The sequence below is a fragment of the Chrysochloris asiatica genome, unplaced genomic scaffold (assembly GCF_000296735.1).
Source record: "Chrysochloris asiatica unplaced genomic scaffold, ChrAsi1.0 scaffold00070, whole genome shotgun sequence".
Classification (NCBI taxonomy): Eukaryota; Metazoa; Chordata; class Mammalia; order Afrosoricida; family Chrysochloridae; genus Chrysochloris; species Chrysochloris asiatica.
The window spans coordinates 9,925,119-9,941,424 of NW_006408588.1; the positions used below are offsets into that span (position 1 = coordinate 9,925,119).

The 16,306-nt window shown below is 38.1% G+C and overlaps 1 pseudogene; it reads right to left on the minus strand.

The window, feature by feature from the left end:
* Window positions 1–16,306, minus strand: part of LOC102834567 — a 59,280-nt pseudogene that overhangs the window by 8,914 nt on the left and 34,060 nt on the right.

A 16,306-nucleotide genomic window follows, 5' to 3' on the forward strand; every position in this document is an offset into this window, starting at 1 on the left:
TATTGAAAGTACCATGGACTTCCAGAAGAACAAACAAACTTATCTTGGAAGAAGTAAAGCCAGAATGCTTCTTGGAAGGAAGAATGGCAAGACTTCATCGCACGTACTTTGGACGGATGATTAGGAGGAACCCACCCTAGAAAAGACATCATGACTGGTAAAGTAGCAGGTGGGTAAAAAAGAGGGTGATCCTCAATGTGATGGATTGACAGAGTGGCTGCAACAATGCATTCAAACATAACAAGTGTGAGGATGGTACGGGACTGAGCAGTGTTTTGTTATGTTGTGCACAGGGTGGCTATAAATCAGAGTGACTTGATAGCAGTTAACAACAACAGTTATTACCTTGAAGGAATTCACAGCTTAAAAGAGAAGATAACAATTTAAATTAAGGTATATTATGATACCTTTCATGGGAAAATATGAGGCTTTCTGCTTCCATAAAGATTTATAGCCTTGGAAACCCTGTGCAGTGTTGAGTCGGAACTGACTTCATGGCATACCACCACCACCATGGAAACAATGATGCATGGTAGAGACATTCATGAAATAACTGAAGCAATAAGGAAAAAGAACTATCACGGCTGGAAGGAACTGTGGTGGTGCCATGGCTAAGTACTCCTTGCTAACCAAAAAGTCAGTAGTTCAAACCCACCATCCACTCTAAGGGAGAAAGATATAATGGGTTAGTTAGTTAATTATGTCTGCCTGGGAGTGTTAGGGAAGGTTTCCTGATGGTGGCTTTCAAGATGAATCAGAATTTGCTGGAATGAAGACAGAGGACGCAATTTCAAGTTAAGGGAATCATCTATGCCCACACACAACTCTCTCCACTGACTTCCATTAAAAGACAAATATTTTATTTGAGAAAATTCACCCTTGTCATTGTCAAGGACAAATTTATCTTATTAAAAATAAGAGCTCTGAGGAAAAAGAATAATACTGTCCAATAGAAATATGATGTGAGCCACAAATGCAAGCCACAAATGTAATTTAAAATTTTAGTAGCCACATTAAAAGAAGTAGAGAGATGGTTTAAATTAATTTTAATAATACATTTGATTTAACCAAATATACCCCAAATATTTTTATTTTAGCTTATAATCAATATAAACATATTTCAGTGAGATACATTTTTTTTTTGTACTAAATCAGTTATGTAGTTTATACTTAACATTACATTTCAATTTAAGTCAGCCACATTTTAAATGTTTAATAGCCACATGTGGTTGGCCCTACCATACTGGACAGATAAGAAAATCGATTTGCCCGTTGTGGGTAGTAGGAGTGGGAAAGGATAGAATATCCCAGGGAGGAAAAATCTAGAATGGGAACCCAGGGAAGGCCAGGGAGTGTACAAAGGGGCGCAGGGTGTAAAGTGGGAATGCAGCTGACAAGTTTTGCTTGTTTTCTGACTCGATCCAAAGCTGCCAGCGAGGTCAGAGCTGATGTCGGCTGCTCCACCCACAGAAAGTATGTCCAAGTCAAGTTTTCCTGGGAAAATTTTCATTTTGCTTTTCTGTCTTTTATTGTATTTTAAAAAGTCCACAGGCTACTCTTCTCAACACCTAATAATGTGTTTCCCAGCTCAGTTAGGAAACCGAGCCCTGAAATTTCCCTCACATGGTAGCCCCAGTGGACCCTGTTTCTATTCCATAGAAACTTTGCCCAGAAATGAGCTCATGGACCTTCCCATCATGGCCAGAGGCAAGTACAACTGTCTGAGGCACCAGGAGCAGAGGTCAGAGGCAGGCAAGCTGGACTTCCCTGAAATAATAATGTGCAGTTATTTCCACTCAAAAGAGTAGCCACTGATGGTGCCCAAAACTGAGTCAGCTCTGGCCCAGGCCTGAGAGAGAAAGACTCCTTAATGCCACTATCTAGGACAGCTCAGTGATCCAATCCTTGTAGGCATCCCCCACTTATGTCTCAGCCTCCTGCCCCTAACTGATATCCTGGGTTCCACCCCTACTGTTGGCCCTCAGACCCTATCAATACTTAAAATGAAACAGTAGATAAGATGCCACTGCTCTTGACCTGTCTTTTCTCTACAGAAAGCTTCCAATTATAGTTTTACTCCTGCAAGGTCAGGGGAAGCTATCCAGGACGGGGCTGCAACTGTCAGATCTATAACTTGGACAGTTGGGACTAAGATAAATTAATCAGAAAAAGAGATGGCATTTGGTATGAATCCTGTGCTAGCACTGACTGCTTATGGGAATATCCTATGTTGCATATGGGTGCCAAAGGGGTATTTGCAGGAAACTAGCCATCTCTCCTCATTCCTTTTTGGCAGTCGATAAATTCAAGATCCCTGTGGAGCTTGCTGAGAATGGTTAAAAGGCACATGTCATCTGACTGATAGAAAGCCAAGCAAGACACAGTGGAAGTACTAAGATTAGAATGATAATATCGCTATCATTTATTATTATATTATTACAATTATTATTGTTCATGTTATTGTTAGCTGTCACCAAATCTTCTTTGGCTCAGAGGACCCTTTTGGATAACAGAACAAAATGTTGCCCAGTCCTAGCTGTGTCATCTTCATGACTGTGATGTTTGCATCTGTAGCTTTTGGCTATTGTGTCAATCTATCATGGTCAATATTATTACAATTCTTATTAAATCCCAGCTTTCATTTCTTTCTTGGGTTTTAAATATTGTGCTGTTGTCTTTACTTTCTCCCTAGTTTAGTAGAGGCAGCCTAGTCACCAAAGACAATGTGTGTATTTATAGTGCATATATGCAAGTTCAGCCTTTGTTGGAGTACAGGTAAATAGATAAGACAAGTCATTACTAAAGTCATTATAGCCTGGGTCATTACCCACAATACCATCTGCTGACATTTTATCAAGCCTCCTTCTATTAAGGAACCATTAAATTACTTCTTGTAGGAAGCTTATAAATCAGGCCACATGACAGATAAATAGGATACCAAGTAACTTTCCTTTAATTGTCTCTGCTACCATCCAGTGTCATTCAGTCTATTTATTCATTGATAGCATTTTAATTAAAGATATCCTAAATCTCATCCTATCAATGGTTTGGGGATATATTAGAACTGCAATACTAGAATGAGGGGCTGAATTTCATATGGTTCTACTTTACAGGGATATTAATAGCATGATTATAAATGCGTATTCTTCTAGTGAAGATTATTTATTAATAATTTGAGCAAGTAAACAGAAGCAGAGGAGATTTTGCATTTGTAGTTTCGTATGAGAAATTACTCATAGGTTCTCACTTGAAATTCATAGAAACACAATTTCCCCAGTTAGGGCTCTGCATCTTATCTGATACATGGTAATGCATCTGATGTATAGTATATACACATATGGGACTCCTGACGTGACGCTAGAGGATAAGTAACAGACTTGGAACCACAAAGTCGGAAGTTCAAATTCACCAGCTGCTCTTTGGAAATATTATACAAGGTTGTATGCATCAGAACCAATTCAATGACACTTAACAGCAACAAAAACACATACATATATGAGGAGCATGCTGGTGGCATTGTAGGGTAAATACTGGATTGTTAACCACAAGATCAGCAATTCAAGCCCACCAGCTGCTCTGTGGGAGATAGATTAGGCTTTCTGCTCCTGTAAAGATTCGCAGTCTCAGAAACCCTACACAAGGTTGCTATGAGCAGGAACTGATTTGATGTCACACACAACAGCATATATAGCTTAATCCTCATAACTGTCCAAGACTTCCCAGTGCTCACCATTTGGGATGAATCTTGCTAATCTTTAATGCTTGTGGGGTTGCCAGTGGGGCTGTGTTGTGGATGCTTTGGGGATAGTTAGGTTTGGTCTAGCCAAGAGGTTAGTCTAACAGTTGGTTTATGTACTGTTACAGCTAGATAAGGATTTTCATCTAAGACAGGGGTGGCCCTGCCAAGGTGGGACTGAAATTCAATAAATCTAGCAGCTTTTTTCATAGCAACGTAAGTTTATATTAAGTGAATCATAATGATAATATCAATATTGAGGGATAAGCAAGGAATGTTCATTACAGGATTGGTAGGACACATACAAGTACGTGACAGGACAGACATGCATGCTTCTCGTCATCTGCCTGCAGTCCATCTGCCTGTATTGCGGTGACTCAGAGGACAGTCAGTGCCAGGCAGACTGGAACGTGCAGGCTGAAAGTACAGTGTTTGGTGACAAGAGACGAGATACAATGTGATGATTCCTTGTGAAGTTGATGAGCTCACCTCTGCTGACTGACGAAGTTGTTGTCGACACAGGCAATAACTCCAATACAATCGTTATCTACAGTCCACAATCAGCAATCCTCGCAAAAACTGAATCTCAAATGAAGAGTAAGGAAATTACAGTACATAGAAAAGACCTCAAGAGTCGATGATACAACCATTGTTTCAAATGACCTTTGTGCAGGATTAGAACAGTGATGAAACACTGCTTTCACTGGATAGTTATTAAAACTGAAGTAGTTTAACACCCTAAAAATGGTGACTACAAAGAAAAATTGATGCCGAGTGTCGATCTTTCCAAGAGAAATGGCTAAATTTTTTGTGTGTGTGTTGAAGTCAAAGGCAAACCTATGTGTCTAGTTTGCGGTGATGTGTTAGCAACAATGAAAAAAGTGACTCTGAGTGTCATTATAGTTCAAAACATGCTAAACTCAATGAATTGGGGGGACACATGCGTCTGGATACAATCAATGCTCTTCAGTGGCGTTTGAAATCACAACAAGCTACTTTCACTAGGCCTCAGTTTGACAGAGACAACGAGTTACGAGTTACAAGCTAATCCCAAGGAATCTGAGACCTCATGTAGAGGGAGAACTTGTGAAAGAGTGCATGGTGGCTGCTGCAGAGTTGTTAGCACAAAAATAAAATTGTTTCAGAATAATAATTTGTCTTGGAGAACCGTCTCAAATCAGATTGTTGACTTAGCACAAGATATGGAAAAAACATGGAAGAATTCTGTAGGAGTTTTGAAGTTTTCTCTTTGGCTTGTGATGAGACAACAGACAACAAATTGTGCCCACCTGGCAATTTTCATTCATGGGAAAACTGCAGAATCTGACACTCGAGAAGAACTGCTGTCACTGGAAGCCATGCATGGCACTACAAGAGGTGAGGACTTGTTAAGAGATGTGTTTAATTGATAAAACAAAAACAAAAAAAAACTTGAGCTAACATTTGAGAAGTTAAGTGGGCTTAGGACAGATGGAACTCTAGTCATGATTGGCTCATAAAAAGATGTAATTGCTTTTGTCAAGAAAGAACTGAATTGCCTCAGTCTTGGTGGTGGTGGTAGTTATGTGCTGTGGAGTTGGTTCTGACTCATAACGACCCTGGACAGGGTTTCTGAAGCTGTAAATCTTTTTGGGTGCAGAAAGCCTCATCTTTCTCCCAAGGAACAGCTGGTAGTTTCAAACTGCTGACTGTGAGATTAGCAGCCCAATTCAGAACCACTACACTACCAGAGCTCCTGGTAGCAGTGATTTAATTAAATGTCACTGCATCATACGCCAAGAAAGTCTCTGCACAGTCGTTTTCGCTCAACATGTGATGTCAACAATCATGTCATGAATAAATTCTGTTAAAAGCAGAGGCTTTAACAGTGACTGGATGACACTTAACAACAATGACAGTTTAAGGAGTTACTAAATAATCTTAACTCTGAGTATGGTGATCTTGTTTATTGTTGTGAAATGCAGTGGCTGTGTTGGTGGGAACCTGCTCATGAGGTTTCATGAACTGCAGGATGATGTCAGGTGGCTGTGTGTCCTAGCATCCATGGTGGCCCACTGCCAAGTATCTCTCAGTGCTGAATATCAAGGGCCTCAACTAGCTTCTCAGCTCCCTGATTTCAAACATGAAATTATTTGAAACTAATTTAAGTCTGTGGAAATTGCAACTTGAAAGGAATAGGAATAATATGGTGAATTTCCCCACTCTGGAAAGACAAAAGTCTTCTATGATGTTTGAATATGCTAGTGAATGTGTGAAACTAATTGAATGACATTGAATGAAAGATTCAAGGATGTAAAAACAAATGGAATTGAACGTCTTTGCTACATCAGTTCAATGAGGAAACAGCTGATGTGATTGATTACCTACAGCACGAAATGGTTCAACTGCAAAGTGCCGACGAGCTGAAGGGTAGATACAGTAACCTCTCACTGCTTGAGGTCTAGAAACATTACATAAGGAATGATGTGTTTCCTACTTTGAGGAGACATGAATTGAAATATGCATCTGTGTTCAGAACAACTTACTTTTGTGAGCAGTTCTTTACCAAACTTACCATCGCACAAAGTCGGCTGTACTCCAGACTGACTGACATAAACCTGGTAAAGCAGTTTCAAATAGCAACATCATCAGTACCAACTAATACCACACACCTCACTGAAGGGAAGCAGTTCCAGCCATCAAACTGGAGGTGAGTGAATTAAAGTTTTGACTAAATATAGCAGGCTAATTTTTAAGTTGATAAGTTTGTATGGTCATGAATGATTTTATAAATATCAAAATGGCTCTTTGTAGAAAAAGTTTTCCCTCTCCTGATGTAAGACAACAAAAGCTACTGAAATCATGACAGTTGGCTCAGTCAGAATCAAAATAATTCAATAACCTAATTTCCAATGAGAATGAAAATAAACACTAACCCTGGAGAGAACAAATGTGGGTATGGCGTCAAAAGTTTGAAACCAAGAAGATGTTATATTGTTGTGTTGTTGAGTTGGTTCTGACTAACATATTCTAAGGAGCAGATAGTGGATTCAAACCACAGATCTTGAAGTTAGAAGTCCAGTTCTTAGCCTACAGTACCACACCAGGACTTCTTAATTAGTGAATGAGGTATTTGAATAACAAACTCTTGCTGACCACAATTTCCGAACCTTCCTCTTCTGACTAGATTGTTAGACTTTGGTGGTGGTGATGGTGGTTATGTGCCGTGGAGTCGGTTCCAATACTTAGTGACCCTGTACAGGGTTTCCGAGGCTGTAAATCTTTACGGGAGCAGAAAGCCTCATCTTTCTCCCACGGAACAGCTGGTAGTTTCGAACTGCTAAGCTTGCGGTTCACAGCCCGATTCGTAACCACTACGCTACCAGAGCTCCTTTAGACTTTGGTAAAGCCATTGAATCTCCTGTTTCAAAGATGAACTCACTGCTTCATTGGATGGATATGCTTGTGAAAGAATGATGAACATTATTCAGATATAACTTTTTATCAGTTAATTATTCATTGCTAGAACTACTCAGACCTACACTGAAATATGAAAATGTTTTAAAGTTGTGTCTTTGCGTGGCCTACACAGCCATCTGAATAGATAAAAATCTAGGATATTAATGGGTTATTTCATTTTCATATTACCAAACTTTGATGGAATGTTTTTCATGGAATCAAATTGTTAATTGATTGAATTGACTGGTTGTTAATTAAATCAAAGCAGCTGAACCAACTTTGTATAGACACATCAGAAACATTCCTTTCTGATGATCATGGTTCTTCCAGAGTTTTAAGGCCTGCAGCAGGGAAAGTCTTTTAAAAATCAAGTTTGCTTTGGCTCCCTTTGGGTGAGCAATCGATGTGTCATGAAGTTCACAAAGAAGGCTGCAATGGTAATAGCATTGTGGATGATTCTGTGATTTGCTTATCTTCTGTGTGGGTCCCGAACAAAAACAAACACAACTCCATTGGTGAAGACATTGCTCAACAGTTAGAATGCAGTTGATATAGTTCCCCTACTGCTAGGTACAAGACTGAACTTTCCTTTTCATGAAAAATTGTTATAATTTCTTCTCATGAATATTGAAAATTGTACAACTGATTATATTTCTATTCATGTCTTAATTTCCAGGAAGTTCAGAGACCAGAGTTTGGCTAATCCAAACTAATTACATTACATATCTATTGTTACTTGCTTAGATATTTGTTTCTAGCTAACCTTCTAATGTTTGTTTTTATTTATACTTTTTCCTGATTCAAGTTTTTTCTTTAAAAATCATACTGTATTTTTTTTTTTATTGTATGTTTAAAAAAAAGCTTGTTCATACCTTTTGTGGTATTGTTATTTTGACGTGCCATTGAGTCAGTTCCAACTCACAGCAAACCTGTTTAGGGCTTCTGAGGAGCAGTTCCTGGTTTTGAACTGCCTACCTTTCATTCAAACCAAACTTGTGGTCCAGTACATTCTCCTACTATACCACAAATAAACAACTAAATATATTGTAAAACTTTTAAGTTAGTCTAAAACTGTATCCATAAAATTCTAGTACATCTACACTACATACAGAATATTCTGTCATGTAATATTTCACTTTGTCAGCTGGATATAAGAAACATGGAAATAAAAAATGGTTCTTTTCTTTCTCTTTCTACTTAGCCTTTATAACCCAGATCAAGTTCTGGTATCTTCATGAAGAAGTGACTGTCTTCTTGGAATTTTTATAACATTTTGAGCTCGTTATACACAGTTTAGCATTTTGTTATGGCCTTGTATTTTTCTTCGTTGTTTCTATTCAGGTAACTTGGCCTAATTATTATCCCTTGACCTCATTTCTTCTTAACCTGACTTTAATCTTTCTGCCTTAACTTGTCTGAAATAACCACTTCTAACTTCCTCTTATCAATTCTATCCACATACTAGAGTGTCCAAGGAGCTCTAGTAGCCTTGTGGTTACAAGTTGGGCTGCTAATCTTATAGTCAGCAGTTCGAAACTACCAGTAGTTCTGTAGGAGAAAGAAGAGGCTTTCTGTTCCTGTAAAGATTTATAGCCTTGGAAACCCTATAACAGGGTCACTATGAGTCAGAACCAACTCCACAGCATGCCACCACCACCACCACTAGAGTGCCCGGTGGCAGAGTGCTAAGTGCTCAGCTGCAGAGGTCAGTGGTTCAAATTCACCAACTGCTCCACAGGAGAAAGATGTGGCAGTATGTCTACATCTGTAATGGTTGTTGTTGTTGTTAAGTGCTGTCAAGTTGGTTCTGACTCATAGTAACCCTGCATAGGGTTTCCCAGAAGTGGTTGGTGAATTTTGAACTGCCACCTTGAAGTCCAAACTGACTTTGTGGTCCAGTGCATTATCCTGTATTGCTACAGCCTTGAAAATATTATGGAGCAATTCTACTCTTTCCTGAAGGTTCAACAGAGTCATAAATGACTCAGTGAGAATAGGTCTTTTATCAAGACTCAGTAAATAACTGCTCCATCCATGGACCAATACAAATAATATCGTGATAAATGGAGAAAAGATTCAAGTTTTCCAAGACTTCATTTTGCTTCTTGGATATGCAGTCAAAACTCATGGAAATAACTGTCAAGAAATCAAGCAATGCATTGTATTAGGCAAATCTGTTGCAGAAGACCTCTTTCAAGTGAGGACTAAGGTGTCCCTGACCCAAGCCATAGTATTTTCAATAGTCTCATAGGCATGTGAAAGTTGGACAATGAATAAGGAAGATCATAAAAGAATTGATGAATTTTAATTATGTTGTTAGAGAAGAATATTAAGAGTACCATGAACTGAGAGATGAATAATCAAATCTGTCTTGGAGGAAGTATAGCCAGAATACTCCTTTGAAGCCAAGATGGCAAGATTTAGTCTCTCATCCTTCAGACATACTATCAGAAGAGACCAGTCCCTCCAGGATATCATGCTTGGTTAGCATAAAAGAGGAAGACCCATACCTTCCTCTTTTATGGATTGGCACCATGTCAGCAACAAAGGGCTCCAATGTAACAACTGTGAAGATGGCGCAGGACCAGACAATGCTTAATTTTGTTATACTTAGTGTTGTCGCTATGGAACTGACTTAACTACACCTAACAACAACATGCTGTCATGCAGCCAAGGACATCTGTAAATTTGAATTGCCTACCTTCTGTCTTTTGGAAACTATTCTCATAGATAAATAGAGATCTCTTTCATTTTGTTTTTATAACTCGGTGATATAATTATTTAAATTGTATAACTTAGTGATATAATTATTTAAATTGCAAACTTAATTTGAGGAACTATAGAAAATACTTATATGGTTATTGCAAAAAGTAAGATATGCACATTTATCCCTATACCATATTCCAGTAGTTCTTCAAAACAGCTGTGACATTAAATAAATACAGATATACAGGCCTCAATCTAGACAACTGATAGGTGATTTTGGGGGTTTAGAGCTAGGTATTAATATTTTCAATACATTTATTATTTTGATGAATGGCCAAATCTAAGAACCATTGCATTATGAGAAGATTTATGAAGAATAACTTGTAAGAGTTTATAAAATCTCTGGATGCTTAAGTTTAGACCCTCGTAGAAAATGATCAGTCATTCCATTAAACAAAAATACATGTCAGGAGTTAGAAAATAAAGTTTAACTCTGAACAAAATGATAGATTCTTAATATTGTGTGTGATATTGTGTCTCTTTCCAGCATACATTTAAGTTCTTTCATCTCTTAATTTATGTCTTGAGGCTTTGCTTGTATATTTTACAACAAAAATGAACAATATAATCTACACAGAAATTACCTAAAAGGTCACCCAGGAGATTTAGGATATGCCCTTGGTCAAGCTTATTTTAATGTACCTAAATCTGTTTTAAGGAGCTCTGGTAGTGTAGTGGTTACGAATCGGACTGCGAGCCGCAAGGTCAGGAGTTCGAAACTACCAGCTGTTCCGCGGGAGAAAGATGAAGCTTTCTGCTCCCGTAAAGATTTACAGCCTCGGAAACCCTGTACAGGGTCCCTATGAGTCGGAACCGACTCCATGGTACATAACAACAACAACAAGTCTGTTTTAGTCTCCACCTTTGTTTTCAAGTGACAAAATACCAAACCAAAAGCATATAAGCAAAATTAGGACTCAAACTTGTTAAGTGCTGTCAAGTTAGTTCCGACTCATAGTGATCCTGTGTTTGGTTTCCAAGGAGCAAGCTGGTGGGGTTGAACTGATGACCTAGTATTTAGCTGTCCAGTTCTTATTTTACAGCACCACATGGGAGTTTACTGCTTGAGGTAGAAACCGTCTATCTATTCACCAAACCATTCTCCTCTCCTGTGAGTACTTACCTTCATTCCCTTTCCCAGCCTCTCTGCACTTAGCCACAGCCATGCAACTGGGTTCTGCCAATTGGATGATGTGGATAAAAGTGAAACGCTCCATTTCCAGGCTTGGTCCATGAATCACACTAATGTGTAATATTTCATTTTCTTTTCCTACTTGTTCCCTGAGTGGAGAAAGCTTTAAGATCAAAAGAGAGGAGAGCCACAAGATGGATTGTGTTCAAATCTCTGTTCAAAGAAAGCCAACTGAAAGAGTCACACTTAAGGACTTTTTCAGTAAGATAATAAATATATTTTGTTAAACCACTAAAATTTTGGAGTGGTGTTAACCACCTAGTACACTGGGGAATCTCACATAATAGAATTTTTTTTCCTACCAATAAATGGAAAAAAAGTCAGAAAATGTTACAACGAAGAAGAGTGTTAGGAGCCATTAAATGGATGAGAAGAAGAGTGTTAGGAGCCATTAAATGGATGAGTGTTAACTAATTAAATGGATGAGATTCTGGAATAGAAAAAGGCATTAGGTAAAATTAAAGAAATATGAATAAACTATGGGTTCTGATTAATACTGATGTCTCAATATTTGTTTGCTAATTATAAGCATACAAATATTAAGATATTAATGGTAGGGGAAATGAGGTATAGTATATATAGGTGTCCTTTGTACTGTCTTCCAAATTTTTCTATAAATAACAACCATTCTAAAAAAAAGTTTTGTTTAAAAAGGAAAAATCACCATTTGATTTGTACCACAGTAATTACTACCTTAGTCAAGAATCATATATAAATATTAAAATTAATGGGCAAAATACATGGACAGAAATAGAATGTTTGCACAGTTTCAAAGCATCTCAATACAAAATGCCTATTTGTTACAAAGGGATAAAAAATAAACTTACAATGGAGAAAGCTGTGGCCACCATCCTAATTAAACAATTAAAATTGACATAATCAGTATTGAAACATATTGACAGCCTGTGGCTCCTAATATGATGGAATGTCCCTACAGGCACAAGTTTTAATATTTATATTTATAACCTTGGGGTTTTGTTAAAAATGAAGATTCTGATTAAGTAGGGATGATTTTCTGAATTTCTAATAAGATCCCAGGTGATACTGCTGGTGAGTGGATCACATTTTGAGAATCAAAGGATGTAGGAAAAATCTGCAACTTTTCCAGCAAAGGGGTATTCCTTATCCTTTTAAGGACCTTCCCCCAGATTTTCCCTTACCTGACTTGGTACACAAAGGGATGTTATTTTGTTTTGTTTTGCTTTAGCATCACAAATACCAAGAACTCAACACAAGTAGTTGTTCTAAGCTAAAAGCTTATAAGTGAGGGATTTGCATGTGACATACTTGTTTCTTCCCCAGAACTGACACAGAACCCATCTGTTTTGGAAGAGACTAAAGGTCTAGCCATAGTTAGCAGCAATAGTTGGTAGCCTCAACTTGTTAAAATCACTTGGCCACCATGAGTAGGAAATGTTGCTACATGGTGGAATTGGGGAGGGAAATTTAGTCTTATGTAGAAAATTATTCTGAGAGTCTATCACAACTTCCATGAAAGCAATGTATTAACACAGAAGTCAAAAATGACCTTTCCAGAAGCATGGAACAGCACAGCATTGAAGACGTGAAGAGCATTGTACACTCTTTTGAAGTGGTGTTAATGCTGATGAAATTCTGTATCCATGAGGAGTTCCACATTTGGTGGCTGCTCAGTCTTCTTAGTAGCCAGATAGGTTGCTGTTGGCCTGGCCAGTATTACAGAGATGTTGTTATTGTTAAGGGCTGTTGAGTCAGTCATAGCGACCCTGTGTAGGGTTTGCAAGGAGCTGCTGGTGAGCTTGAACCACAAACCTTGCATTTCAAACTGAACTGTAGTTCAGCACATTAACTCATAGTGCCATACCTGGACTCCATAGTAGCTGCCTAGTGAATCTGAAACAACAATCTGAAACAACACTTGAACCTTTTCTTCTCCCATAGCTTTAGTTGCTGGGCTAAAGGGGCCCTCGATTTTTAAGAGAAAATACAAATGACTTCGTGTCTCATGTGATTGCATTGCATATTTTAGATCAGACAGGAATTCATGCGAGTTTAATTTAAATGCGCCTAAAAAGCACTTTGAATCCTTTCTTCCCAGTTCAATCATGGCCAAAAAAGTAAAACCAGAATGACCAGAATTTGTCAAGTGTAGCTGAAATGGAACAATATCTGGAATGGGAAAAAAATCACAAGTCAACACCTTGCTAGAAACTTAATCTACCTCTTAGAACACAAAGATGACATGTGCTTACATAGCAATCAAATATCTTGACCAGTAGAGTCACAAACAATGGTGTCCGGATCAAGGATGGTGGTGGTCTGTACCACCTTGAATGTGTGTCACTCTTCATAGTCTTGGCAACAATTAGTCCTTCACATCAGGATGCTGGAAGGGCTCACTATGCCTCTTCCCTTTCCAGGGTTTCAATCCATCATTTTTCATCTTCATCATTCCATTTCACCCAAATTTAAAAAAAGTCATGTTTGTTCTAAATTCACTTTGTTGGCCATCACTGAACCAATTGAACCAAATTCAAAGTCTTGCTCCTAAGGCAATGAAATTGGAGTCAGAGGATGCCCAAGATTTTGGTCAATTTTTGAGAAGGCTCCTCAGTCAGCTCTGGACCCATTTGAAAACTGATGGAGAGAGCTTGTTTTTGTCATCTTTTTTGTTTTTCCAGGACTTTTTTTTTTTCCAGATTTCTCCATCTCCTCTTCCAATCCTTTCACTCTTAGCAGGCTTTCTCAATTTCTATCCCATTCTAGCATAGTTGAATCAATGATTCAGAGTTGGAAAATCTGTCTGGTTTTCAGTTCAGCCCTTCCACTTCCTGACTCCATCTAATGTTGATTATCCAGTTTCCTTATTTGACTTCTTGTCCTGCATCCCACCAACAAGGACTATTCTACCTTTTCATATAATTTTATAGGCCCTTTACCTGCATTTCTCCATGACTCCTTAAGGCAGGTGATGCCTTCCAAATTCTAAGGGACTGCTCTCAAATTAGCATTCGATTCCAAGTCACACTTCCAATCATGTGTTACAGTGGAACAAAGAATTTAAAAAGACATACAATGTTTATGATTTTTAATCCACTAAGTAAATATGTTCTGATAAAGGATTTCTTGAAAAACTTTTTAAGATGTGGTATACCAAATTAAGGAATACACTAAAAAAGATAAATATCTGGGATTCAGGTAGCAGAAAAATGAATACAGGAAAGGATGAAAAGGAATAGCAAGATGTTGGTAAAGAGACATCCCAGGAGGGCAGCTGTGAAAAAAGCCTCCAGAGCAGCCAGAATGGATCTGAACAAAAGGGTGAACAAATTGAAGAGAAATTGAATTAGAAAGAGATGAAGTATGTTGGGAGAAGGAAAAGCATGTAAAGGACTTAATACTACTCTTTAATAAAATAAAATGTTTCTATTGACTACAATAGCAAAGCCAAGAAACAGTGCTGCTATTTAAGCCTACAGAGACAAATACAGGAAGGGATAGCTAAAGGGCATGAAAGTGTTGGTCTCTGAGGAGGAGGAGTTCTGGGGTGGAAAGGAACACAAAAGAGATGGCATTTTTTTTGTTGAGAGTCTTGGAAAACTATCTGACTTTATATATGTTGTTGTTGTTCCTAAGTGCCTACAAGTCAGTTCTGACTCATAACGACCCTGTATAGGATTTTTTAGAAGTGGCTGGTAGATTTGAATTGCCAACCTTGCAGTTCACACCAAACTTATTCTATAGTGCCATACCAGGACTTTATATATACATATACATACATATATCAACTATAAGTATATATTGTTATTATTGTTAAGGGCCGTCAAGCCTATTCTGACTCATAGCAACCTTATATAGGGTTTCCAAGGAGCTCCTGATGGGTTTGAACTGCTGACTTTGTGATTCAAACCAACCTTGCAGTCCAGTGGCTTTATCCCGGCACCACACCAGTACTCCATATGTGTGTGTTTATATATATATATGTGTGTGTGTGTGTATGAAAAAAAATATGTTTTTAAATAAGTTGATGGAGCAATTCTTTTAAGAAATGAGCAACCATAACAGTGCTCTTAAGAGTCAGGTAATGAAAAAGAATTCAATTAAAAAGCACTTATTAAGCACGAGCTGTATGCCAGATGCTATGGGGACGAAGGTAAACAGCATAACAGTTCTGTCTTCAAGGACCTCATTGTTGTTGTTGTTGTTGTTATGTGCCGTGGAGTTGGTTCCGACTCATAGAGATCCTGTGCAGGGTTTCTGAGGCTGTAAATCTTCATGGGAGCAGAAAGCCTCATCTTTCTCCCGAGGAACAGCTGGTAGTTTTGAACTGCTGACCTTAAGTCATGCATGCAAATACTGTGATACAGAATGCAATACGAAATATTGCAAATAATGCTCTGGGGAGTATGGAGAAAGGAACAAGAACATCAAAGTAGTTGGATTAAAGAAGAATGTAAGGAGAGTTGCATGTGCATACCATTGCCCAATACCCTGCATGAATTCGTTTGTGTTCTAAATTTTGTCAATCTCTTTTGTTTGAACAGAGTAGAAATGATAGGGAATTTCTTAACTCTAAAACTCATTCAACCAAAATAAATGAACATGATCCTGAAAGTAAACATATTTGGAGAGGGGCCTGGACCAGAATTGTATTAGCCATTTTATTCCCAGTACCTAGCTAGTGTCTCATGGGATGAACTGTCAATATAAGTACATTTAATAGGATGGAATCCATCATCTTGCTTTTGAAGAAAATGCTTAAGGGTCACAGGCTGAAAATCAATAATAATGCTACTACAAGTAACATCATGTTTGACAAAGTGGAGGGATAATGTAAAAGAAGAAGACCTCCTCCCTCCCGCCCCCCAATGATCCAATGAGATGGATTGGCACAATGGTTAACAGCAATGGCCTTAAGTATAGCAATGATGTGAGGTTGGCGCAGGACCAGGCAGTGTTTCATTCTGTTGTGCACAGGATCACTATGCGTTTGTCCTGACATGACAGCACCTAACAACAACTAGTAATAATGATGTTGAATCATATTTATTGAATATTTAATATGTCCTAAGTTTCAGTATGAAATTCCATAATTTATCATGGCTACTCTAACAAGTGAATTTTACTGATAAGAAAAACTGAGGTTAAGAGAAGTTAAATGACTTTTATATTTTGGAACAGACACTTTATTTTAA